General features: G+C 34.2%; 1 pseudogene; it reads left to right on the top strand.

The window, feature by feature from the left end:
* The first annotated feature begins 1,625 nt into the window (after window positions 1-1,625).
* On the top strand, window positions 1,626-24,845 carry LOC124366899 (annotated as a pseudogene).
* The last annotated feature ends 1,470 nt before the right edge of the window (window positions 24,846-26,315 follow it).

The raw sequence follows: 26,315 nt of genomic DNA, 5'->3' as shown, positions 1-26,315 counted from the left end.
TCAAGTGGCATTAACTTGTAAGCTAATCACCTTTCTGATGGTGCTCATATTAGAATTATTTGTAGCAAAGTAAGTTTATGAGAAAACGTTTGATGCTTAGTTTTGAAATAAATAAGACTATTTGAAATCAGAAGTACATTCAAAGACTGACAGAAACAAAAAGTAAAAATATTAAAACTAAAAAGATATAAGCAGTTTAAAAACTGGCTCAATGAAGTTTATTTATGAAATAGTAGTATATTTTCTTGCCTTTTCTAATATTTGCTGTGACACTACATTGGGGTTCTAATTGTAAAATTATAAAACTTTTTAGTGTAAAAAGTTTTTATTAAAGTTATGGTAGATTTAAAACATTAATGGTATTTGAAAATAATGAGATATTAACAAAATAACCAAAGTGGCTGCTAAATTTTTAAACTAAGATAACAATAAAAACAGCATGAAAACACAGGATATCATACATTTTCTTTATTTAACAAAGTTGCAAACATATTAAAAATTTAATTAATTTATTTAGCTTTACAAATTTAATATGGTGGATAATTGAATGTGGCATTTGAGATAAAATTTCAGTTACTACTACTTTCCCTAGAACAAATTTATGGTTTAATACTAATAATCTTCAAACAGAAGATCTCCATACTGGGGCGTTTTGTGAGAAGTTGGAAGTCTGAGAACCTCTTTACGTTTCTTTCCAACTTATACAAGTACTACTTAGTCGGAAGCTGTCACATCAGATGTCTCAAGTGAGACACGTATGTGGAGAGATAATAATGTGCAGCTCGTATGTGTGCAGGTATGCTAGTAAACACACACAAGGCCGAGAGCTGAATGTGTCGCAAATCGGAGAAGTGTTTTCACTACCTACTATTGGCACAATGCACCATCAAAACTGCCACTTCCCACACAATGCTCTATTAATCTGATATACGATCTACCAAATGCCTCTTTAAAAGTTTACAACTCGCCCTTAAATAAAAAAAAACTAGAGCGTTAAATCTAAAAAATAGTGTATTTTTATCTTTCTGTATTAACACAATAAACACAGAATTGCCCTTGTAAATTTATTACTCGAGTTGGCCTTATTTTTGTTCACCAGTACAAGACAATGAGAAACCCTCTACTGCACTTAAACCTACTGATATAAGGTTTCCTGCGCAACTTCCAAAGTGACAGGATATTTAGGATGGAAGCATGGAGAATTGTGGGGTATATTCTGGAGGGAAGATTGTGGTGGATATTCCAGATGGAAAGCATGGAGAATTGTGGAGATATATCCCGGAGGGATGATTGTGGTGGATATTCCAGATGGAAGCTTGGGGGATTGTGAAGGATATTTCAGGATAGAAACATAGGGGATTGTTGAGAGAGTATTCAGGATGGAAATGTAGAGGATTGTGGAGAGTATTCAGGATGGAAGCGTGGGGGATTGTGGAGGATATTCAGGGTGGAAACATAGGGATTGTTGAGAGAGTATTTCAGGATGGAAATGTAGAAGGATTTGTGGAGAGTATTCAGTGATGGAAGCGTGGGGGATTGTGGAGGATATTCAGGTGGAAACATAGGGGATTGTTGAGAGAGTATTCAGGATTGAAATGTATGAGGAATTGTGGAGAGTATTCAGGATGGAAGCGTTGGGGGCGGATTGTGGAGGATTACTTCAGGGTGGAAAATCAGGATGTAAGTGCAAGTTGAATGTAGAGGATTGTGGAGAGTATACAGGATGGAAGCGTGGGGATTGTGGAGGATACTCCGGATGGAGAGGGTGGGGGATTGTGGAGGATACTCCGGATGGAAGGGTGTGGGATTGTGGAGGATACTCTGGATGGAAAGGGTGGGGGATTGTGGAGGATATTCTGGATTGGAAGGGTGGGGGGATTGTGGCCTGTCCATTTTATTGATGCTCCCTACTGAAAGGCCATGTTACTATACAGGAAGAGGAGACTCTGCTCCATTCTATACTAATCAAAACTGTCAGAAAAAGTTCCTATATCACATTTTTGACTTACCAAGGGAATCAAACCCAACTAGAACCATCAACCTCAGCAGTAAACTTGGTCTAGAAATCTATCTATTCCTTTATCTCAAAATCTCAACATTTCCAGTTTAAGTGATAGACCCAGTGCATTGTACATCCTGCAGTTGACCTGATCTATTAGCAGTATAGGTTTTTGTTAAACCCCAGAGGAGGTTCTATTAGCAGGTATAAACCCCAGCAAGAAGTGAAACCCTCCTAGAAATACATTTGACTTCAAAAGAACAGAGAAGCCGTGTGAATTGGGTTGGCAAAAATATTGTTCAGTTCGGCCAACTCAGCAAAGCGTACTGGACAGTAATAGTCTAGATAAAGTTGTAATTAAATAAGTGTGTTATACAGTAGAAACAGCTTTAGTGTGACATTTGCGCACAACTCACCATTCTAAATTTGAAGATAATCACTAAAACTATAATAATCCACTAATCTTTTTGTTTATTAATTAACATTCTCCCCAAATCATCCTTCACTTATACCTATATAAAACAATATCAACAATAATTATATAAAAATGTAATATAATAGTGTTACTTTTAATAACCATTAAATAGGATAAACTTGATATAGCACTTTGAGATATTACCTGACTTACTGCAGAGAAGCTTAAATTCAAATTGAGAGATGTTTAAATTTGAAAACTGGTTTTGGAACGCCAAAAATTCCTGCTGACAGGTTGTATTGAGAGGACTCAGCCTGCTGCTCATATCCCTTGTGATTGGCTAGTAGCTTCAAACCCAATCAAAAATGACTTCTATTAGCTGCCAGCTTTTTGATAATTTATCAATGCTTCTTCTTTGCGTGATTATGACTTTCTATTTCATGATTATTTTAAAGGTTTTTTCTTAATGTTTGGTGTGTAGCCCAGTGTACAACCCAGAAGACTTATGATCAGATCAACTCGTGTAAAGTTCATCTCTGAAACTCTAAAAATCTTAATTAGAAAAGTTAGGCCTAAAACGTTTGGTATTGTCTAGGTAAGTTGGAGATCTTCCATATTATTATATAACTCTTACAAAATGGGAACAAATAAATAACACACAGCCAGTTGAAAAAAATAAAGGGACTCAGTGATAAATTTCAATTGCAAAATGTATTGATATCTACATTACACTGTTCTCAGGAAGTGCTTTCCTGTGGTTGGCATGGTGTTCCCGTGCTACAGCCATGACACATACTAAGATTAAACCAATAAGTCTTAAGATAGAGCTGAACGATAAGGTCCTAGATGAGCCGACTGGTAGGCGTTAAATACTGGAACACTTGTTGTAAAACGACAGCCTTCAAGGTCCATTCCGGTGTACAGGCGGACTAGAGAGAGTTCAGTGGCATCAACCTCTCTCTTCCCGGTTGAGTACACTCGTGTTCTATCTTAGATACAGATCTACTGAGGGACAAATTGGTACATCTAGATAAGCCTGCCCAATTTGGTCAAAGTCTATTGCTTGTCACACTTTCTGAGTTCAATGGACTGTCATATGATTGTATTTACACTTATGGCTATAAAACCCCTTTTAGGAAGAAAAAAAGTTATTTTTAAATTTTGTGTCTGGAAGAACTTAGCTTTTGAAGGCAAAATACCTTTTTTCCTGACTGGGGTCGTAAGTATGTAGAAACTACATGTTACGGTTTTTTCATCCTGTTTTTTTTATTTACAGCTACCAATTGTCTATGATATAAACAGTAATTTAATAATAATTTGATTCAGTACAAAATAAAAATTTTACTACTATTGTCCTCTTTTGTGTTCTTCTTCGTGTTTTACAAATTTTTGTTTTTACGGTTCAGATTACTTATAAGAAATACATAGAATATAAAAATTTTTTTGTGTGAAAAACAAATTTTTTCCTTTGCTCTTCTTACTTCAAAAATTTTTTTAAGAGTACAAACACTTTTATGTTGATTTATTGGAAAATAAAGGATAAAATCCCCACAAATACACGACACAATTGTCTTCTTGTCTTTCAAACCAGGTGACGTGATGTTGATAGTGTAATCAGTATCACTGGCTTTAGAATTTAATTTATGCATGTTTTTTTATTCATTTAGGTATAGAAATTATTATTTTTACTTGCAAGGATTTAGACATTAAAGACAAAGCTATAAACATGAAAATTGGTTCAACCAATAGTGTTCTGACATTTACACAATAATAATAATGGTTTTTTTTTTTTAATTTCTTTTAGTCGGACTGAAATAATATAGATATCTATATATATATAGTATTTGAGATATATATTATATGTTGACCACGGATATACTAAACTTACAGATAATAAAAAAATGGAGCAGTGTTTTAAAACTTACAGATTAATAAAAAAATTGGAAGGCAGTGCTAAAACACCGGCCAGTCAACAGTGTAGAAGAATCCCAATTTTTTGAATCAGAAAATATCACTAAAAATAAACTAAAAAAATTATTATTACAAGAGAAACTCAAATTACCTTAAACATAAAAAGACTCAAAACCAACTTTAAAATACCGGTAATTCTACGAATTCAACGAAACTTGTTTATTACCATAATTTCCCTAGATTCTTTCGTTAAACATAGACAAAGATCATTATGGATTTCATCAATTGCGCGCTCTCTTTGAATTTATGTCAATTACCTATAGCATTTTGTATGTTGTGTCTATTAATCAATTTACAGCAGGCATAAGTGCTGATTTGAAGACGTTAGACGTAAATCTTGAATAACTAATCTGATGGACTGTGCTTGGAAAGAATAGTGTTGTATTATCCAGCAACAGCAAACAGTTTCGGGTGAGGAGATTGCAGAGGCCTATTGCAAATTTATCTTCTTGTTGTGTGCATGTATTTTTAGTTATTGCAGTACCTTTTTTTATAAAAGCCGCAACATTCACACACTTCACTAATTTAAATCTACATGTCATGCACATAATGTTTGATGGGAAAGTGATCTGGTTCTCTGTTTTTTAAAACTTAAGTAAAATGTGATCTTTTCTTACACCCCAAGTTTCTTCACCGTAAAACATTTTTCTGTTTTTCTTGCTTACTAAGTCAGAAGAATCTCTCTATACAGTGTCTCCCTTAAATTGAAGGATACGCAGTCGCTGAAATGTAATGAAGATTGACTGTTAGCCACAAAGGGATATTTTGTAAATATCAACATAAGCTAAAATTAACGCGTATATTAAAACAGCATCTATTCATTCCATATTAACTTGTGTGTTGTTTTTGGTACAATCTAGAATATATATTATATAGTATTTTTAATATTATGATATTATATATATATATAATATCTATTTATATATATAAATGAATGTTTGGGTTGTTGTCCCTTTATGGAATCGCTGAACTATTTGGAGCGATCATGGATGAAAAAAATTTGTCGTCTTGTATGTATTTTATTTCTACGGAGGAAAAAGGGCTATATACTGCTGTGCACATCCTTTCCGATTAGGATTCCGCCCTACATGGATACAGAATACCATAAGATCTATGCTTGCAGGCAAACTTGTTAACGTACTTATTCAAATTTTTAATCAGTGTTCTTTGTAACTACAAATAGTATATTACAACTTATGTTAGTTTTAACGCATAGAGTACGCTTATAGAGAAACGACAAATTTTGTGTTTTAAACTGTTTTTGCCATCACTGTTAAAACATAGGGACTTACTATCCAGATTAATATCATTTCAAATTGACGTTAAAAATTCCCCCTTTAGGTGCAATCATTTATTTAATCAGTAACACAAATGTCATGCTTGATCAGCTAGAGTAATGCAGATATCATAGCTTATCTCTTCCTGTGGGGTACACATGCTGTAATGGGATTGTTATCAAAATAAAACCATAGTGTTTTTTTTGACCGCAGTATGGTTCTCCAAAACTCCGTGTGTACTATTTTCTCGCATCTGAGGCTACAACAAAGCAAGCTCAATCGTGGCATCGAGGATATAAATAAATTTAATCTAAAATTTATTAGAGTTAAAAAGAAAAAAATTTACTACGTAATATATGGACTTCGGTTCTATCAGATTGGTGCGAAGCCCTGGGTAGACAGCCTAGTGATAGAGGAGGAACTATGCGTAACTATAACCTTCATAATACGCAAGAGGCTCACCGTGTTGGAACGGACTATTGCAATTAATCCGCAATGTTTAGGAATGTGATAGATAAAAAGAGATAAGTGCTACTAGGTATGTTTTCACGGGAACTTGGGTGCGAAGCCCGGCGGGCTACTTTTGTGGCAAACAATTATTGAAAAGCGAGATCCAAAGCGCGCCGTGGCCCGCTAGTATCTATATATATATACTATAAAATGAATGTTTGACCTTTAGTAGCCTCAGAAAACTATTTGAGGCTGCATCATTATGAAAATTTGTATGTATATTATATTTTCCCCGTAGAAGGTTTTGTTATGCTATGCCATTGAATGTAATCGACCTCACAGGAGGCGGCAGCCAATATTTTATACAGATATCAAAGCGCTGCTGCAATTTTGTAAACCTACAATTACCTCGAGGATATTGTTGTTCATATACCACACACTAAGTGACGGCGCTAGGTTTTTATGGCTTATTTGTCTTTCAAATGATGTCGTTTGGTCCTTATAGCTTGACTGTTATAATAGACACTTTATTTTACGTAACATGTATGTGTACATTGGCTATCTAAACATACAACTTTTTGGGCAGATGCTTTCTTGAGATAGTGTCAACACGGTTAAATCTTAATCGGCATTGTACACTATAAGTTATCTAGAGAAACCGAAATGTTGCTCATCCACGCGCACAGCTTACCAAACGAGCGGCTAAGCCGCGGAGACACAGCATTGTAGTAAGCTTTTGGTAAGAATTCTTAAAAACCCTTCAACCATTTTTTCAGACTTCATTTTATACGTAAACAACCCCAACAATAATATGACCGAAAACTCTGTTTTAAAATGTTGTCAAGATTGTTTCCATAATTTTTCACCAGAGACAAATGTTTTTTTTTGAAGCATCAGTTGTTGTTTTTTAGATAAAAAAAATGGATTTGATAAATGTTGTAATATATAAGATAGTTGTTTAAATAGTACAAAGAAGAACATTTAGAACGATCTAAACCCTATATTTTGTGAGAAAAAAAATTGTCATAAAGTTAAAAAAAAAACCCCTTTTTGACTAAAACCAATAAAAAAGGGCCCCAAGAAAATGCAAGATTCCCTTTTTTTTTTTTTTGTCAAACCCGAGCTTTCAGTAGCTTTGAACACACCAAAGAACAAACAAATGTTATTCAACAAGCTTTTTTTTTCATCGGTAAACAGGTTTTAGGAATACAAAAGAAAAAGAATTAATAAATTTTGATAGTTAGGAAACCATTATATGACTTATTTTATGAAAAAATCAAAAAATAGAAGAATATGTTGCCTCTGAGCTAGTTATGTCACAAATTTAGGTCTTGAAAACATAAAAAAGACGTGCTTAAAAAAGTTCGAAAAAGGATGTATAGAGCATCATATAAATCTTTCTCCCTTTTTAAACTTGGTAATATAAGTGCCCTTAGGAAAACTGGTTCTACACAAATAAGGTCCGTAAAAAAACGCATTTTTTCCGCGATTTTTGAAGCAGTCTTACCTTAATTTTCGTATATGTGAAAAATTAACTTACTTATATTCGAATTAAATATGTCTAGGTTACCCTAATTTTCGAATTAGTATTACATTAACTTTATTACGCTTGTAAACTAATCAATAACAGGACCATATAAAATTTTCGTTATAAATTTTTACACAACTTTTACACCTTTGGGTTTAAGACCCTTTCCACATCGTAGTTTTCTTGGGTTCCCTTCACAACCTCTTGTTCCATCCAGGCATTGTTTAAGCTGTCTATATAGAAGGCGTCATTCATTAACTCATCTCATCTTATTTCATGGGGCACAACATTTCAGTGGCTTTTGAATGAGAGAAGGCCCCCAAAACGAAACAGTTTTTATTTACTTTTTAAAATTTACTATGCACATAGAAGGATAACTTGTTTAGTTTTTTGTGTCTTTTTGTCATTTCAATATTTATACAGGTTGAATTATTTTGCTTTCTGTATTTTTAACGTTCTAGAGTATAGACCTTTGAATATTCGGCTTAAAAGAATTCATTTTTAAAAAAACTGTTTCTAGATTTTTTTTTAGATTGTTTGGCAATTTTTTAATTTTCATGAGTAGACTATTAATTTCCGTTTGACTTACGTAACTCTTGCTATATAATTTTTTTTAATAGCTGACCTGTGCAAATTTATTTATTTCTACATTTATGCGGCCCTACATTGGGACCCCTTTTAGTCACTTAAGTATTTTTAGCTCTTGTTCTTCTCTTGTTATCACCCAATCTGTTCTTCGTGTCTTTTCCCCGAGCGTAATTTTCCCTTTTCCTACCTCGGGGAACACGTCTTCTATCGTTGTTTGTTTCTTTTCGCTGTAGTGTGAGTGTTTGTCATTTCATATCTTTATTGCTGTTTGTCTTGTGTTTTAAAGACCGTCTCTGTGAGAGATTGTAACTCTCTCATATCTTCCCCCTTTTAATTCTGTAGATCAGCATATTAATGTCACTTTTACTATACCACAGTGTTTTATACTATTTTTCCTGCTAATTCTAAATTTTCCGGTGTTCTAACAACTGCCAACTGCCGCAGAATGATATTCGCTTCTTTTTAATTAACTTGTAAGATGGGTTCTATATTTTGTAGCCTGGGTTTTCATTTGGAGCTAGTCTCAACCTCGTTAGACTTGATGTTTTTGTTTTAAGCAAGTAGATCTGGGACTGATCTCTCTTCCATCTTAAGAACCCTTAAGCTAATGAAATAGTATTTTTGGGTTTTAAATATTGTTTACTTGTGATATGTAATTTGTGTGGCAGAGCAAAAGTTTTTGTCGGTGTCTTAATTTTGTATTTATTGAAAGCAGAAATCTTTAATGTATACGCTTCTTGTGAGCATGGTGTTAACTCTTGAGTTAGTTGTTTCTATTTTACCTTTGCCAAGAGAGGTTTTTCTTCAGGTTATAAGTGTATTCCTTGTTCTCCCTAAGTAAATTTAATTTTCTGCTCCGACGTTTTTATATTGATGGTAGTCCAAACTTATTTTATTTGCAGAGTCGGGAGGCAGCGTTAGTAAACATTGTTTTTCAAACGATATCTTTAAAACCCAAATTTTGTGCCTGTGTAATCAAGTGACGTAAAAATTCGTTTTACCTACACATAACTTAGCAAAGGTAGGAAAGGGAGTTGGTTCACACCTTGAGATGTTGGAATTTTGGCTCCAGTTCCCCTTCTGTTGTATGTGTAGGCAGTCTGGTATATGCGCTTGTCCAGGATCTCCTGGACTCTGGAGTCATGTTTGTTAGGATGAATATCAGAAGAAAGCGCGAATTAGAGTCACACCTATAAATAGGAGAAGTGGACATCAATCAGGTGCACCACATTGAGTGCACAACGATGTACCTGATGAGCTCTGCGCAAGGTTACTTGACTTAATAGGTTGTCTCTGATGTTGAAACACTGTAACAGTTTGTTTTGGGAACTTTATATCAGATGTTTCTTTTGGAAGACCCCCTTTCTTTGGAATCTCAGAAAATTTAACATTTTAAATGACCTTAAGCAACGCATTTTTAGACTTGTAGGGGATACACCTTGCAATTCCTCCCAGCTGGTCGGTAAATGACTAGTGTTACAAACTTTTTAAAGTTCATTTTAAAAATTAGAATGGTTCTAATTACTGTAATAAACAATACAGTCTTTTTTCCAAATCAAATAAATTTTTAAAGAATGCAAATTTAAATATTGCTGTAATGTATCACTAAAGTCAAAAACTGTATTCTGATAAAAATTGGTTGTTTCTCAAAGAATGATATGCATACTTTTTACAACTGTAATTTCCGAAAAAAATAATAAGTTGCGAAAGCATAACCCAACATTTTTTAATGACTTTTATTTATGACAAACGTTTTTTAGTTTAGCTGGGATTTTATCAATGTTTTAACTACGTCACATGGAATTGTACAGTTACTATTCAAAAGTTTTTTTTTGACAGAGATATTGGCATTATTAAAATACCTAAAAAATTTTGGGAACTTCACGCCTTGGTCTTAAACTTTTTTACGACACCACATACTCTTCAATACGTCTATACTCAATAAATTTTTTTAAAAAAATGCAAGTGTTCCGCACGCCCACAAATACTTCGTCATGATTAAATTGCACCTTCATATCATTTTAGTGATTTTTATAACACTGTATATCTAGTTCACGAAAAAAATAATTTTGACAATCTTAGTGGGAACTCGCAGATAGGCCTCAATTTTGGGGAAACAATTATAGATCAAATGCCAACTGCGTAAAAGTCTTAACTTCAAACCAGGTCAATAATTAACAGTCACGGTATTAGATCCAAATACCTCCTAAAGTATCGGTAACGACAACAGTTGAAATCATGTAGGCGATTCTAGAAGAGACCAACAAGACTTCAAAAAAGAAAAACCAACGCATTTGTAAAAGCAAGACGTCTTTAATTTTAAGCTTCAATAACGAGCGTTGTTCATTGGCATTGGCGTAATAAGTATACAGAGAATCGAAAAAATTTAGAAAAGGCTAACCGTAACAGTACAGACAAGAAGGAATATTTAGAAAGTCACTGTTAAAGGTTATTAGTTGTGGGAGGCAGTTGTGGAGAGCTAGCTCTAATAGACTAATCTGACAGATGAGAGATCCTTATCCTGAATCAACACACTCCCTCTCCCAACAGCTTGAAGAGTTGGGCGTGCGAAGAAAATAACCTTTGGTGTTTTAACCGTAACACCAATGTTAATACCTCCATGCGAAAACCCCCCCCCCCCTTTATGTTTAGCGTGTAGGGAATTAGTGGAGATCTCATTTTCTCAAGAGTGGTCCTTACATACACGCAACCCAAATGCTTTATAAATTTTCTAGGATATTTTTTATGGATTAGTCATTAGTGCTTAGTAATTTCATTGTTTTTTAAATATTGCTAAAAGTATAATCCATGTTTTGATATGAAAATACAAATAACCAATTATTGTGCCATTTGTTTTCTAAATATACAAGATGCTACATAAATGATTTGTTCTCCATTTTGTTGACCGGAGGTTTATAGTAGTTGTATAAATTTATATACTAGTTATAGTCTATTGAAATTTGTAAGAAATTCTTTATATTACTATATATGTAATGTGTCTATTTCCTATTGTTAGAGAATTTTTTATAATTGATGTAGAATTGTAAAATATATATAATGATTTTTATAATTGTTGGGAAATAAGTGCAAAATTGATACCATTATTTCAATCTTAAATTGCTGTATTTTACCAATATATTTAATGCCTTGTTCTGAAGTTTTTTTAATCCAGCTTGCTTAAAAAAATAGTCTAGGAAAAACCCTCGCCTCAACCCACTAAGCTTATATAATGTTGCTTTGAGCTGCTAGACTATTGGCCTTTGTATGATTTTTTTAAAATCTTTAGTTAGTAGAATCGTACAAAATGTTACATTTACTTTTGACTTGGCCATGCTGCCAGCACTAGACATCGTCACTACCTCGTCGAAGTTTTCCCAGCAATCAAGCACTAATTCTGATTTGATACACTTAAAAAAAAAAAACTAAAAAGTTGTTTGGATGCGTATTTAGTCTGTCTATAAAATGAGACTATCTCCCAATAACCTATTACAATAAAAAATAAGGGAGGTTAGCTAACAGTGTGAGATTTAACCAAGTTTATGTCGTGGAAAAATTTCAAGGTCATTCAACTAGAAATTTCTCAAACAGCCAGATTAATTTATCCTTCAAAACTTACCCTAAACTAACGATGTAGCTGATTGTAACCCAATTATTAGCCAAACCGCAAAGATTTTGATAAAATATCTTCATTGAGTTTTTAAATATTCATGTAGTTTAGTGGGGGGGGGGGGGGGTGGGGGGGGGGGGGGGTGGGGGGGGGGGGGGGTGGGGGGGGGGGGGGGTGGGGGGGGGGGGGGGTGGGGGGGGGGGGGGGTGGGGTCTTAAACGTACCTTCCCTCTTCTTATCGGTATTGTGCCATAATAAAAATTTATTAGCGTTGTGTCTCTATTAAAAAATGAACTGATTGGACCAATAAAGTCTTATTCATATAATTCACAAATTTCAAATTAACACTTATATTTTCATATTATTTGGTACAAATATTTTACATTTGAATTCATACAAATAAGGAATGGCATCATCTTACATAATGTTATTATTCTTGATTATCATCACTATGTTGCTCCATATATTCTCCTAAATGATATACCAAAGCCTTTATCTATCTGTCCTAAAACATCATTTTTAAAATGTTTTTTTTTTAAATCAATATAATCATTTTCTATGGTTAACATAAACTTCCTAAGGGACTTGGCTTATAAAATTTAATACCTGCCGGCGAGCTAGGTTTCTTTATAACTGGTAAATTTCCAATATTGCTTGTGTTTTATCGTATGCATCCAAATTGACATTTCATATTTCTAGTAAATGTAGTCGTGTGATTTGACCCCAATCGGGGTAATGTTGTCCATAAATTTGAGATACGTATGACCACTCGCATTATAAACAGTTTCCTCATGTATATTACATTCCGTAAATTAGTTATTAAAATTCCTTAAATTTTGGATGGTGGGGGGAAAAAATTTAACTTCATTTCCACTCAGATTCCCCTCTGATCCACTACTCATTTAAGTTCATGATTATTCCATAATTGCTTTTTTTTGAAGTTGTAATGAAATGACTTAACAGAGATCTTGAATTACTAGTGGCCCCGGTTACAAACTACATACACCAAAGGTTTTTATATGAGAATGGTATGTGGGCATAAATTGTTTAAATAAAAATGGTTTTTCAAAATAAACAAATTTCAGTCATTTGAGCACATATTTTTGACATGGTTTTTAAGAAGCAAGAGAATCACAATAAATCAATCCGGAAGATAGAAATCTATTTTTTTTGGGCCGCAAAAGCTCAAAATATTCGTTCGTTCCAAGTTATAAGTTTCTCGTCTAGGAGAAGTGAATCCTATATAAATTTGTAGTGTTAGTTAATTGATGAATATTTGTGCATTATATTGTCTTCATTTGTTATGTTATGTGATCTTCATAAGTTTTTTTTTTCTAATTTTTGTTTTTGTTGACTATAGAAATAGAGAGTATGTTCCCATACTTTGTTTCTTTATTATTAAAGGGTTTAGTATATAAATTTTTATAGCTTGCAATAAAATAATTATTATATACACGATGATAGTTCCGTTTTACATGCTAAATTTCTATTTTCATTCCATAACTTTTTTACTCAATAGCAGATGAGAAGTACATATTAATATTAAGTAGTCATCTGCATTATAGACTATCAGCACTATGACTAAGCGTGATCTTTTGTCATAGAACTATTTGGCAATAACTCCACATACATTATAAAGTAAGGAAAAGAATTGGCCCCAGGAAATGGATACTCACCTGATGGGCATACTACCATGCCTTTGAGATTATTTGTTTATAAAGGAGAGATTTTTGCAATAATGAGGTTGATTGGATTGTGATTTAATTTGGTGATGGTACAAACATGTGCTATAATTGTCAACAATACTTCGGTAGGTCATTAATTGTGAAGAAATATAAGATAAGACACTAAAAGCCGAGTTTCAATGTAACGATTCTCTTAATAATTTACTCAAATATTTTGGTTAAGATATATTTTTGACTATTAATCGATTGTCTCATTATGACTGATACTCTTATCAAAGGCCTTGGTGATAGATTCGCTCAATAAAAATGCCAAACCACATTAATTCCCCTTATACAATTTATTGGTCCCACCTTAGTGGTCTTTTTCAGATTAAAAATCACGTCCCAGCAGGTTCATTGGACGCAGACCGTTTACACCAGCTCTGATGTAGCCATTGCTTGCTTCTCTTCTGGTCAAATATATTGATTGTGTTTCGATAAGAAAATCCATAAAACTAGTTCGGTGTAAAATACATCACAACGTTCAAAAGGATTTTTGAAAGTTGTACTGTATGTACATAAATTGGAATAAGATATCCGGGTTCTCGATCAATAATTTTATTAAGGCCGCTACTCGTCAAGTCTTACACTTCCTTTTTTTGAAATACGGTGCTTATAATGTGTTTAGAGATTTTCAGTTTCTTCAGCGGCAAGATTCCCAGGAATACTCATAGAATACTAAAAGAGGAAATTTACTAAACATGGAGTCAAGGGGCCTTTGATTCTCTCAGGTTGAACCATGTTTTAGAGCTCTGACTTGACAAGTTTTGGTGCATTGGGAATTTCATCGGTCGGGCCCTGCACTGAATATTTGTTAGGAGAAATGTACATATATTATATCTGATTAGTTAATTTACCTTACACTCATCCACTCATTATCTCGGTTGGCTGCTGTGGATAACCTTGTTTGATGCATTTAGGAGTTTAAAACTACTGGTACTCCAGTGGTTTTAAACACTCTGTGACTGTGTTGGATGACATAGTTTGGGTTAGGAATATTTCATTATCTCAAGCAAATGTGTCAATAAAAATGAATTTCGTTATTTAAAAGAGATATTCACAGATCTGATTTACTCCTCTGGTTTTCAGGAAGATTATTCCATGGTTGTGTTTTCGAAATTAAGAAAATCATATTGTCAATATGTTTAAATTTAAAATTTTAAGGTGATTAATTTGTTTTTGTTTTACGCTATTTATTACATGTATTTGTTCCAAAGTTAGATTTGTTACATTACGGTTTTTACAGTATATTTCTAATTTTATGTCTATTCAATATTATTACTTTTTTGTACAGAGAGATGATGAGAGTTTATAATTTTTTTGTCTGTAATTTTTTTTTCAAACTGTTTGTAATAGCTTATTTAGTAGGTTTCTATCTTTGGTTAATTCTTGTTTTAGTTCTGAGTCCTTTATAATTTCGCTTATAATTTCCGAAATTTTTTGTCTTTTTTCCAAAATCCATAATTTATCCCATTTAGTCTTTATTTATATTATAAATTTAGCGCCTAGACCTTAGACTCTTGACCAGTGGGAAATAACTTAACAATACAAAATAGATAACTATCAAAAATTTTATGGTAAAAATAATACATTGTACTTTAGTGTATACTTGTTTGCATTGTAGACTTTCCAACCAAGTTTCATTGCTTCAACATATTTTTTAAAGATCTCACATGTTTTTCTCTTGTATATTTTCTACAAAACTGTGTTTTCGGTCTTAAAAGATGTCTTTTTATTACAACATACATTAATTTTCAAAAGTTGGGCATCATGATCAGAGAGCTCAGTAATAACACCTTCAACCATAAGTGACTTTTTCGGTAAATTTGTTATAATATTATCAATTGCACTTTCACAATCCAGGGTAACTCTAGTCGGAAAATTCACCAAGTACTGCATGTTATGTTGCCTTAAAATATTACTTAATCTATCATGACTTTTAGAACAATGCAATACATTTATGTTTATATCCCCAGCTAAAATTACATGCTCATAAGTTTCAGTTTAAAATAGTTAAAACAATATCAAGTTTATCCAAAAAGAGGCCATCATAAATTAAACCTGGAGTTCTATACAACCCCACTAATACAAATAGAAAAATCAAAAAGCTCAGCAGGAAACAATACAGCGATTTCAAACTCTTTATCTATACATAAGTTTATTAATTCTAGGAATTACAACTCTCTTAACTTGGTTAGAAGAGTTGCTTGCCTAAAATCATAACTCCTCCACCACCACATGTTTGGCGACAATAGTTGGTTATAACAGAATAGTTATTAACTTTAGCAAATTTTATCTCATCAATTTTTAGTTTATGTTCACTCAACACTATTAGGATCTGGTTTCAACTCTTCAAGAACTATTTCCAAAGATAATTTCCGCGATAAAAAGTGTTGGATATTTTGATGTAGAATTTTTATTGTAAGATTTGCATTTCTTGAATCCAAAATTTTTTTATATATTGTGGAGGAGCTATTTACAGTATGTTTTGATCTATTTGAAATATCTACTTTAATGGTGGAAACTGATTTAGGCTTGCTAAAAAAAGGGAGTCATTGTGCTGTTGGTGTGGCGTATATAGTGTTGGTGTGGAGTATGTTGGTTGTGCTAGTGTTGTTTGTGGAGACATATGAACAGTTGTTACAGATGGACTCAGGAAAGAACTTTGAAATTCAGGAGACACCTTCCCACTCTCCCTCACACTCCCTTCACTTATCACCAAAATCGCCCATTTCACTTTCACTACTCTCACAGACACTAGCTTCAGTTGTTGCTGGAGGTGAAGTTAGTATGCAAATCTTACTTACTTTATTATTAAAATAGTACAGTCACTGAAGGTGAATATGAGGTGAAAGCTCCAATTTTTTCAGATTGCATGGATTTACTTGAAAATTTGTATACTACCTTCATCTTACCCATCAACTTCAAAAGTGATATTGTCTCGATGTGTGCTTTTTACAATTTGGGGATAAAAAACTCACCATTGTATGAAAAAAATTCAAAAAGCCCAGAATTACGAATTATAAAGTTTTAAATTTATGTTCAAATATGTAGGATAATTAAAGTGGCCTTTCAAGTTTTTTTAATATTATTTATGAAATTAAATTACTTTCCTACCCTTAAAAATTACCCCTTTATGTCTTGAAAGGCAAGAGAAAACCCTAAAGAAATGCTCACTCTTATCGGAATCACCCTGTATTGTTGTTTTCTGTAGTAAAGTGCATTTATGATTTCCATAGAGGGTTTTATGTATAGTTAAATCTAAGACCTCCGTATGATCTCATAGTCTTTGTATTGCAGGGTTAACAAACTGGATCAAGGCGCAGGCGTACTTGTACAACAAGGACCTTCCACAAGCCATCGCAGTGTTGTTGAAGCAGCTAGAGGAGCGCACGCCGCTCAGAGGTAACCACTCGCTGCTGGTTGCACTTGGTGAGGTCTACTACTTCACGGGTGATAACGCTAAGGCCTGCAACATGCTACTCAGGGTACGTCAGTGAGCTGTTCCTTTCAATTTTCGTAAATTTGCCGTTCTCGAATTGATATCTCTATATCCATAAGTAATGCACACAGAATAGTATCAGAATCGGGCTCAAAACTTCAGAAGCATTCTTAATTTTAATGTTCATTTTACTCGGGTTTTTCAGTTCCTACAATTATATAATAGCCTGTCCAGTTAATACTTTCCCAGAATGATAACACTGGTTTTTAGTCTTTTTGCAGTTTATTTTATTTCAAATATTAAAAAGAATATATGCTAAAATGGTAAGTTATAAGTGTTATATATATAATAAATTTTTTTGTTAGAAACCAGAGAAAATGTAAAATAATAAAAATGTACACTTACCAGAGTATTGTTTTTTTTATTTGTATATATGATTGTAAAAATGTAATTGTTAATTTTTTGTTTTTGTTAAGTTTCATTCCATGTTAGATTTTACATGTCTTAGAGATAGTAATGTACAAAATATACACAGTTTATTAGTGATCAAAAAGATTATAACATACATACACTTATTTACAACACAAAAAGATTTTTTAACAAAATGCAAATGAACTGCTTCTTTCTTTAGTCATCACCATCATCCAATAGTTCACGTACATCACTTGAACAAACAAGGATCGTCCATTTTTACCAACATAACAATCAATTGTAAACAACTAGCCTACACATAATAACCTAGCGGACAGTAGCATAACAAAGAATGTCAAGACCGAGCAAAGCGCTAACCATTTACAGTGTGTCACCAACTGCGCAGTCCATGAGCTGTATGGCTTTTGGATCAGCTGACAACGAGTAATATTACGAATATCAACTATGTAAAATAAATTGGAATTTATGAGCAGAGGATTCAACTGGTGCAAAGTTATGTCTTTACAACTGTTTTCGCGTAAATAACCAGCGGAAAGTTTGACCGACAGATGTGATGTCTTAATCAGATCACAAGCAGTAGGATTAATGAATGTCTTTGCTGTTGGTCATTAGTTGGAGGGTTAATAAAGACTACAATAAACAATTGTAACAGTTTTGAAAGCAGACTTCAATACTTGATGCTATATCTTCTCATTATTAAGCATAATATGTAACACTAATTTAAAACTTTATGTAAATAATATTGGCTTTCATAAAACTATTAGCTTTAGTAATTAGAAGTAGAAAATGGTACTAGATTTAAAAACATTGTAAAGAAAGTGTAGTTTGAATTTGAATGAACATTTGTATTTTTTGCAATCAGGCAACAACTAATTACAAACCCAATGATGGAGCGAGGGATGGATGTATTGGCAGCCCTGCTGGTCATGTGAACACCGGTTGCCCGAACTGGAACGTATTCTCCCCACTTATGATCCCAACCAAGAGCACAGCCACGAGGTGTATACTGCTATAGGTTACCTCATGTACGCCAAAACGAACAACCCCTCTCGCGCAGCCTACCTCGCTCTACAAGGTATGCGCAAGGTTATGTCCATAATAGAGATAGTGGGTACAACCCGTGATGCTGAGGAAAATTCAGAGGAATTTTTTTCTTGGATGGCCTTTAAGTTTTCCTGGGGTCTGTACCGACCTTGAGGAAGATGTTTTAAGGCAAGAACCTGGACTTGATTATGCAGAACTGTCATCTTCTGGTCAATTTATGTTTTTTTCCACAAAGTCCTCTCTATAGGTGCTCAAAATCTCAATCTCGATGTGGTTGGCCTCAGGGTTCCAGCACATTCTGTACAATTCAGAAAAGTATTTTTTAGGGGATCTATTGGTGTCTGTTATCCGGTGTATCGTTTGGTATCATTTGCTAACCAGTGGGCAGAGAGGGTTGATTTCTTTGATAATAAAGTAAATTCTGTAGAGCGGCTTTGTGCGATTTTATTTAATTAATGTACTTTGCAAGAGTTTTTTAAGTTTAATTTCTGTTTTGGACATCTTGTCCATTACCAGGGATGCTACAGGTCAGCGGGAAATCAGGAAAGTCAGGGAAAAAAAACAGGACTGGAAAAGTCAGGGAATCCGGTCTCAAGTCAGGGAATTTCGACGTTGGTCAGGTAAACTTTCTGCCGCCGCGCCGAGTCCAAGCCTGCAGATTTAAGTCAATCTTTTTGTAGTATGGTAAACTGTGTTCACTTTATTTTTTGCTTTTTTATAATTACAATTGAACAAGTTCAATCTCAAAATCCCCCTAATCAACCAGGGTAGTATATTACGGTCAAAAACCATTCTATTGTCCCTGGACCCCAGTTTATCACTGGGTGGGATTTCATTCCTTTTTTCAGTGAATGGAGCACCACTATGTAGAAGTCCTGGATTAAATAAAACAAATTTATTAGTGTCTATTAAGTATCAGAGATTTTGAAATTTGAAATGATTGGTGAATAGTATGGACAAGCAACTCTTTTGGGAACGTTCTCTTAGAAATTAGGCCAGACGTTTTTTTGGACTAGCATCATGTTATAGACTTGTATGGATAATTCACTGATCCCGTTATCATCCAGCTCATGTAAACAAAGATAGTTAACTACATTTTATTTACTTGTTATGATCTCTGAAAGAGTATATAATTACTTTTACCTTTTAGTGAAGTGTATTTTTTTTTTTTTTTAATTGAACACTTCTGACTTGTACAGGCGTGCCTGTTAATGCCACACAACGTGGAAGCGCTCATACTGAAGGGTCGAGTGTTGTACGATCTCAAGAAATACCAAGATGCTGTCCTTCACTTCCGAGAAGCCCAGCAGGTAAACTGATACTGTTCAAAAAATGGCTATCTTTAAAAGTTTATTCTTTGGAAAAGAAACAGATTAAGTTTCGGAGGTCGCAGCTATTATGAAATGTGCTCATGAGAATCTTTGTCTGCGATATAGGAGCAAAGACGATTAATATTTTCACGGATAGTCAGGCAGCGCTGATAGCGATGGACTCTGTGTGGTCATATCCAAACTAGTTTGGGATTTGCTATCAGCCTAGTTTGGGGATTCTAGGAGCCTAGAGCTGATTTTCATTGTTTTAAGCACACAACTTGATTTTCTTCAAAATCGGTTGAGAAATTTCACTTAAAGAAAGAAATTGTTAGCCACAAATGGAAGGGTAACAAAAGGGTTGAAAATATGAAACAATATTTTTTCTCAAGATCATATTATTTGTAGGTTGACAAACTTGAAAATAATCATCAGACACACAATTAAATTTCAGGATCAGCATCGGCTTAACATATATAGAGATTCCTTAAATTGGCAACTTTTTGTCTCTTTTTCTAGTTGTCTGACAGTGATGGAACTTGTATTATGTGTCTGTTGGTCAGTATTAAGTGTGCTTCAAGCTAAGACAAAAATAATCTATAATCTGGGAAAAAAGGTTGTCGTTTCATATTTTTAACCCTTTTTGAAACCCTCCTATTTTGACCCTCCATCAATTTCAAGTAAAAGCAGGTTGTGAGCTTATATAGTGCAAATGAGATTTTGGCTCCTAGGCTAAATTAACATGTGCGTAACATGAATCTATTTGCAGTATGATAACATTTTATTAAAGTACAGTCTCTTGCACCTCTAATATTAATATTTAATTTTTAAAATTAATATTCATTTGATTTTATATTTTTTTGTAATGTAGTTGTGTATTGTAACCACATCGGAGTGGAAAACTCTATTAAAATTAAATTTCAGTATACGAACCTACTAGTTGCCTAACTAGTCATAACATCACCATCCGTCATGCAGCAGTACCTGATCCTTAGTCAGTCAGAACTGGACAGAGTTGTTCAACATCCTCCCATATCCAACATCTCCGGAATACCTCCCAACAACTCAGAAACTTCCATCCTTTGTTGCCAAGTTAAATTGCTAGGTTTACTGTTGTTAGATTGAACACCGTAACTTAAGATGTAAATGGAATCGTGTAAACAACTCGGTTTGCCTTGCATTGTTCTTAATTTACTGCTTTTCGTTACTGTTTTCCTAAATGTAGATTGTCACTTTCTGATGAAAAGGACGCTTTGTATTTCCCTGCTTATTAAAATATTACGTACTTACCATCCTAACTAATGAAGGAAAACACTAAGTTCAAATTATTTGTACAATCTAGACTATTAATATAGATTTAAAATTTATTTATGAATGAGTGACCGATGTGAGAACTTATTGAGCCAATGTATGGTGTCGCAGGCTGCCCAGTATCGGTTACGAGGCCATACCAAGGTCTAGTCGACTGCTACGTGGCGCAACATCGCATACGAGAGGCTGTCAGCTTCGCCAGCAACTGTTTGCAAGCAGCTCAACAACGCACCACGTGCTCTCACAGTGAGTTCATGTTACGTTACGTTACAACCGTACGTTTATTCAGTTAAATTATTACAATCTATATAACAACGGATATATTGACGTCAGTTCGTTGTGTAAATGAATTCCCATTAGAAACTTTTTAAAAATACTTGACCATTCACCTACTTGTGTTACTTATGTAATCATTCAAATGTCAATGTGCAATAAATACTTTGAATTTGAATTTAAAAAAATAAGTTTTTGTTATTAAAATAACACCCAAGCTTGGTAGGCTAAAACGGTACTGATTTTACTTTCGGCTTTATATTACCGTTTACTATTTTACTTATTGATTTATTTATTTTGATCTGTTGCTGTAATCTTAAAAATAATTAAATATTACAAAGTAACAAGTGTACTCTCCGTGAGAATCTTTGTCTGCGATATAGGGGCAAGACGATTAACATTTTCACGGACAGTCAGGCAGCGCTGATGGCACTGGAATTCTTGCGCAATCAAATCCAAACTGGTTTGGGATTGCTTATCAGACCGTCTCCTCCCTTGCCAGAATCAACAATGTAACCGTTTGTTGGGTTCCTGGTCATGAGGGGATTCTTGGGAACGAAAAGAGCTGATGCCCATGGCCAACCAGGGCTCAGCAACAATTATGACGGGCCCTCAAAAAACCGTTCTGCGGTGTTCCAAGGTGTGTGAATCCTCTAGGGTTGTCTCGAAATGGATTCGCGCGGAGCATGGGAGGAGGTGGAGGTTGCATCCGGGTTTGAGAGTGAGTAGAATGGTATTACAGTCACCTTCCTCCAAGGTGGCTTCGGACCTTCTCTCATTAAACAGATCAGTGTCTTCTAAGGTCATTGGTCTCATTACGGGGCATGGTTACCTGAGGAAGCATCTACACAGAGTTGGCATCCTTTCAGGAGGGATCCGCTCTGTGGAAGGTGTAATGAGCAGGAGGAGACTGCTGAGCACCTGCTCTTTGATTGCCCTACAATAGCAAGAGAGCGGTTATGCCATCTTTGGTAGGGGGGTGGTGAATTTTCCCAGGAGGACTTGATAGGTTGTTTTCGGGCGGTTTGTTGAACTGCTGAAATTGTAGACTGGTAGGCCTCATGGTGTTTTCCGGGGTGCGCAAAAAGCCCTTGAGGCTTAAGTGCATGGCAGTAGGCCGCCCCAAGGGAAAAAAAAAAACAAATGTACTTTCATTTTATTTAGTTTGATAAAACCATTGTTCAATCAATCAATCAATATTTTCTTTATTACATGAACATTAAGTACAGTAATATAGTCAAACATAGTATAATGTAATAGGAAAAGTCACTTAGGTGTTTGTTGCATCCAGGAACTCCTCCAGGCTGTAGAGTGGCGTCTTGACAAGGAATTCTTGAAGTGCTTTCTTCAGTGCGTTTCCAGTTAGCAATTGGAAGTCTTCTGGCAGTTGATTTCTGAGTTTTCGTCCTATGTAGTATGGTTTTCTTTCAAAGAGGGCTGTTCGATGGCGGGGTGGTAGAATCATATCTGGAGGCATGTCGTGTGTTGTAGTCATGGAAATTGTTTGTAAGTGTCAAAATTGAGTCTGTCAACATGTAAAATTGTTTCGTATACATACAAAGCTGGTACAGTGTCAGAATGCCCAAATTTGGATACGCTTCCTGCAGCTTTGTTGAGATTCAAGATTGGCGAGGGATCTAATTTGCCTTTTTTGTGAAGGGTGAGTATCCTTTTCAGGTTTTCAGTAGAGCTGCCCCAGATGATAATGACCATATCTAATTAATGTGGGACTCTACCAGTGCGTAATAAGCAGCTTTAATGGATCCCTGAGTACCCACTGATTTGAGTCGCCTCATAACGTATATGCCTGCACATATTTTATTGGAAATGGTGCTCACATGATGACTCCATGAAAGTGTACTATCGATAGTTAGGCCCAGAAAATTGTGTTTTATCAACTACTGATATGTCTGGAATATTTGTTGGTATTTCCTTTTTCCTACTGAAATGCACTTGCGTTGTTTTTATTAGGATTTATTGCCAGATCATTCAGTGCACTGTATTTGATGGCTTGTTGGAGAGAAGTCAAGGAGTTAAGGGATAGTTCATCTGCTGTGTCATTTTTTTATAAGAAGGGTAGTGTCGTCTGCATACATTATGCAGTCAGTACTGGAGCTGACGAGGAAAGTAGGGAGGTCATTAGTTAGAAGAATAAAAAGAACTGGGCCGAGTTCTTGTGTTTTTAAACATTTATCCTTGAAATAAAGGTTTAAAATAGTATGTTTAACACACTAAAGAGTGTTGACGCGATTGTTTCAGCTGTATGCGTCAGTGCTGATGAAGGACCCTGGAAGGTAACGGTGTGCAAGGCAAGTCTCTGTTGGAGAAGGCGTTACAACAAGACGACTGCCACCTGCCAGCCGTGTATCGGCTGGTGGAAATATATATGAACAGGTTTGTGAACACAAAGATATACAAGAACGATACTGGGTACTGGTAACCATAAGATGGACGGTGGAGTTTTAGCGATGGCGGTGTCTTTGGAATGAATCTTTTTCCTCTATAAAAAAAAAAAAAAAAATTGGGTTAACACTTTTAGCTGCTCGGCTACTAAATTCACAGTTTTTTTTATAGCAAATATTGTGAGTTTACAAATATGTTGTAAGTTATGAAACTAACCTCATCTTGAAGCTTACAGTTTTCTCTTGTTGAATACATTATTGATCTTTAAATGTACACATTCTATGTATGATGTGCAATATGAGAAAGCCAATCATACAAATTTAATGCTGATCCCCAAAGGGTTAAACAAAAGAAACTGACAGAGTTTTTTTTTATTTTATTTGTTTTTCTCTGTAATTAATCTCTTGTAAAATAAAAAAGTAAATTGGCCCTCTTTTACTGTTAACTTTGTAACAAATAAATCCTCTATTATTTTTTAATCTATTGTATTTTTTTATGTATTCCTGGGTTATCTGGATCACTTCTGGTCCCAATTAATGCTGATAAGCTAGGTTGTACTGTATGCTTAATTTAATTTTTTCAATTCTACTACAAGTTTAAAACATATTGTTGATGGTTCTGTGTCGATGACTGCAGGAAGATAATATAGAGGCTAGAGGCTGTGGTGGCTGTGCTGGGAGAAGCAGGTGAGGATAAATCCGACATCTCAGATGCACCAGATGTTGGGCGACGCATATATCAGGATAAAACAATGACCACATGGCGTTTGAGAACTACCACATATCACTCAAAGTAAGCGTGTTTTACATTTTATTCCCTCATTTAGTTGGTACTATTGTAATGGAACAGTGTAGCAAGGCTATTTTTGATTGAGTTGAAATGATTCGTTCGTAGTATGAGTATAGTCGGTTATGTAGTTACTATAGTCCGTCAATAAAATTTATGTCATTCACTATTCCTGTAGGTATTTTGTAAATTGTGTAATATATATAATTACAACAAAGATTGAATCACGAAAAGTATGTTCTCCATTTGGATTCGAACTCAGATCTCTTACTTGCCGGGTGAGCATGCTACCATTACAACACAGATGAATACAGTAAGATGAATACAGTAAAGTTTTAGTGCTCTTTAATATTAATCTTTTTTACAGTTATTTACAGTGTTTAATAAACATAAAGTGTTTTAAAGTGCCTCAGATGAGTATATCTTAAATAAGTATCAATTAAATTTTGAAATACTATTTAAAACTGAAATAAAATTAATTATACAAATATTACTTACATATAGAATTCAAGAAGCACATGTTTTTAACACAAATTTCAAAGCAATTAATACACTTTAAATCATATTCTCAGCAAGAAGAAATTTGTTCTTTGTATATAAAGATTTGAACAGTCCTTCAAATTTAAACTTAAGTTTAAGAAGAATTTCAATTTTTTAAATAGAAAGCAGTTGAGTAGTAAAAAAATTCAAGAGGAAATTGGTATTGAATTGAGTCAGTTATTTCCTGTCATCAAGAGTAGACCTGTGTGACAGGAGTAGCTTCTGGTGTTGAGCTGATGGTCTGTGCACTATACCGGTTGGTTGTCTTATCAGATGATCAAGTCAACAATCCTTGTTGCTTGTTTGCTGTTGGTGTCAGTAGGTTTGATGCTTTCATGTAGGCAGGACACAGTGTCCTTTTGTTTACTTTTTAACTGAACTACAGTAAGAACTTTAAAACTCTTACAGATTGATTTATAAATGTATTATTGATATTTATAAGCATAAAGCTAATGTTTTATAAATTATAAATTAAAATAAGAAATCCTGAAACATTGACAACAATGGGCAGCAACAATAAAATTGAACCAAAATATCACATAGGTGATAAAGTTTTTGCCAAAGTAAAGTGGCACACACCATGGCCTGCTGTAATTGAGAGTTTAGCACTTAATTCAACATTACCAAAATACAATGTTGTTTTTTATGGCACAAAAGAAGCTGCACTAGTAAAAGAAATTAACATATCCTCATTACTTAGAGAATAAAAACAGATTTCTAAAGACAACAAACAAAAAATTTATGACTGCAATAAAAGAAATTGAAGTCAGCTTTAATAAAAAACAAATCTATAAACAATTCTTTACCAAATAGTTCTGTAAGAAACTCATTTCCAACTGATTGCTCTAACAAGGAAGAAACACCTTCAGCTTCAATTAGTTTTTTACACCCTATTTCTCAGTCATCTCCAACTAATGAGGTTTCATTTTCAATTGACCTCTCCCAGAATAAATCCCAAGAGTGTAATAAAGAGTATAATACTTTAAACAGAGCAATTACCCCAACACAGCAAATAAGTACACCTGCTACAAGTACTTTAAACAAATGCCTTATGAGTCAGTCAATACTGAATAATGATTGGCTTACAGATGATCCTATTAAGGTATATTATGACTTGCTAACAACACAAGTAGTTGGTAGCACAGACATTTTTTGATGGACCCTGTAATATCACAAGGAGTGAAATGTTTAGAAGACATTGACTATCTTATTGAA

Source organism: Homalodisca vitripennis, chromosome 7 (genome assembly GCF_021130785.1).
Source record: "Homalodisca vitripennis isolate AUS2020 chromosome 7, UT_GWSS_2.1, whole genome shotgun sequence".
Lineage (NCBI taxonomy): Eukaryota > Metazoa > Arthropoda > Insecta > Hemiptera > Cicadellidae > Homalodisca > Homalodisca vitripennis.
Note: the sequence above shows the minus strand (reverse complement) of the source record. Positions and strands in the feature narration are given on the sequence as shown.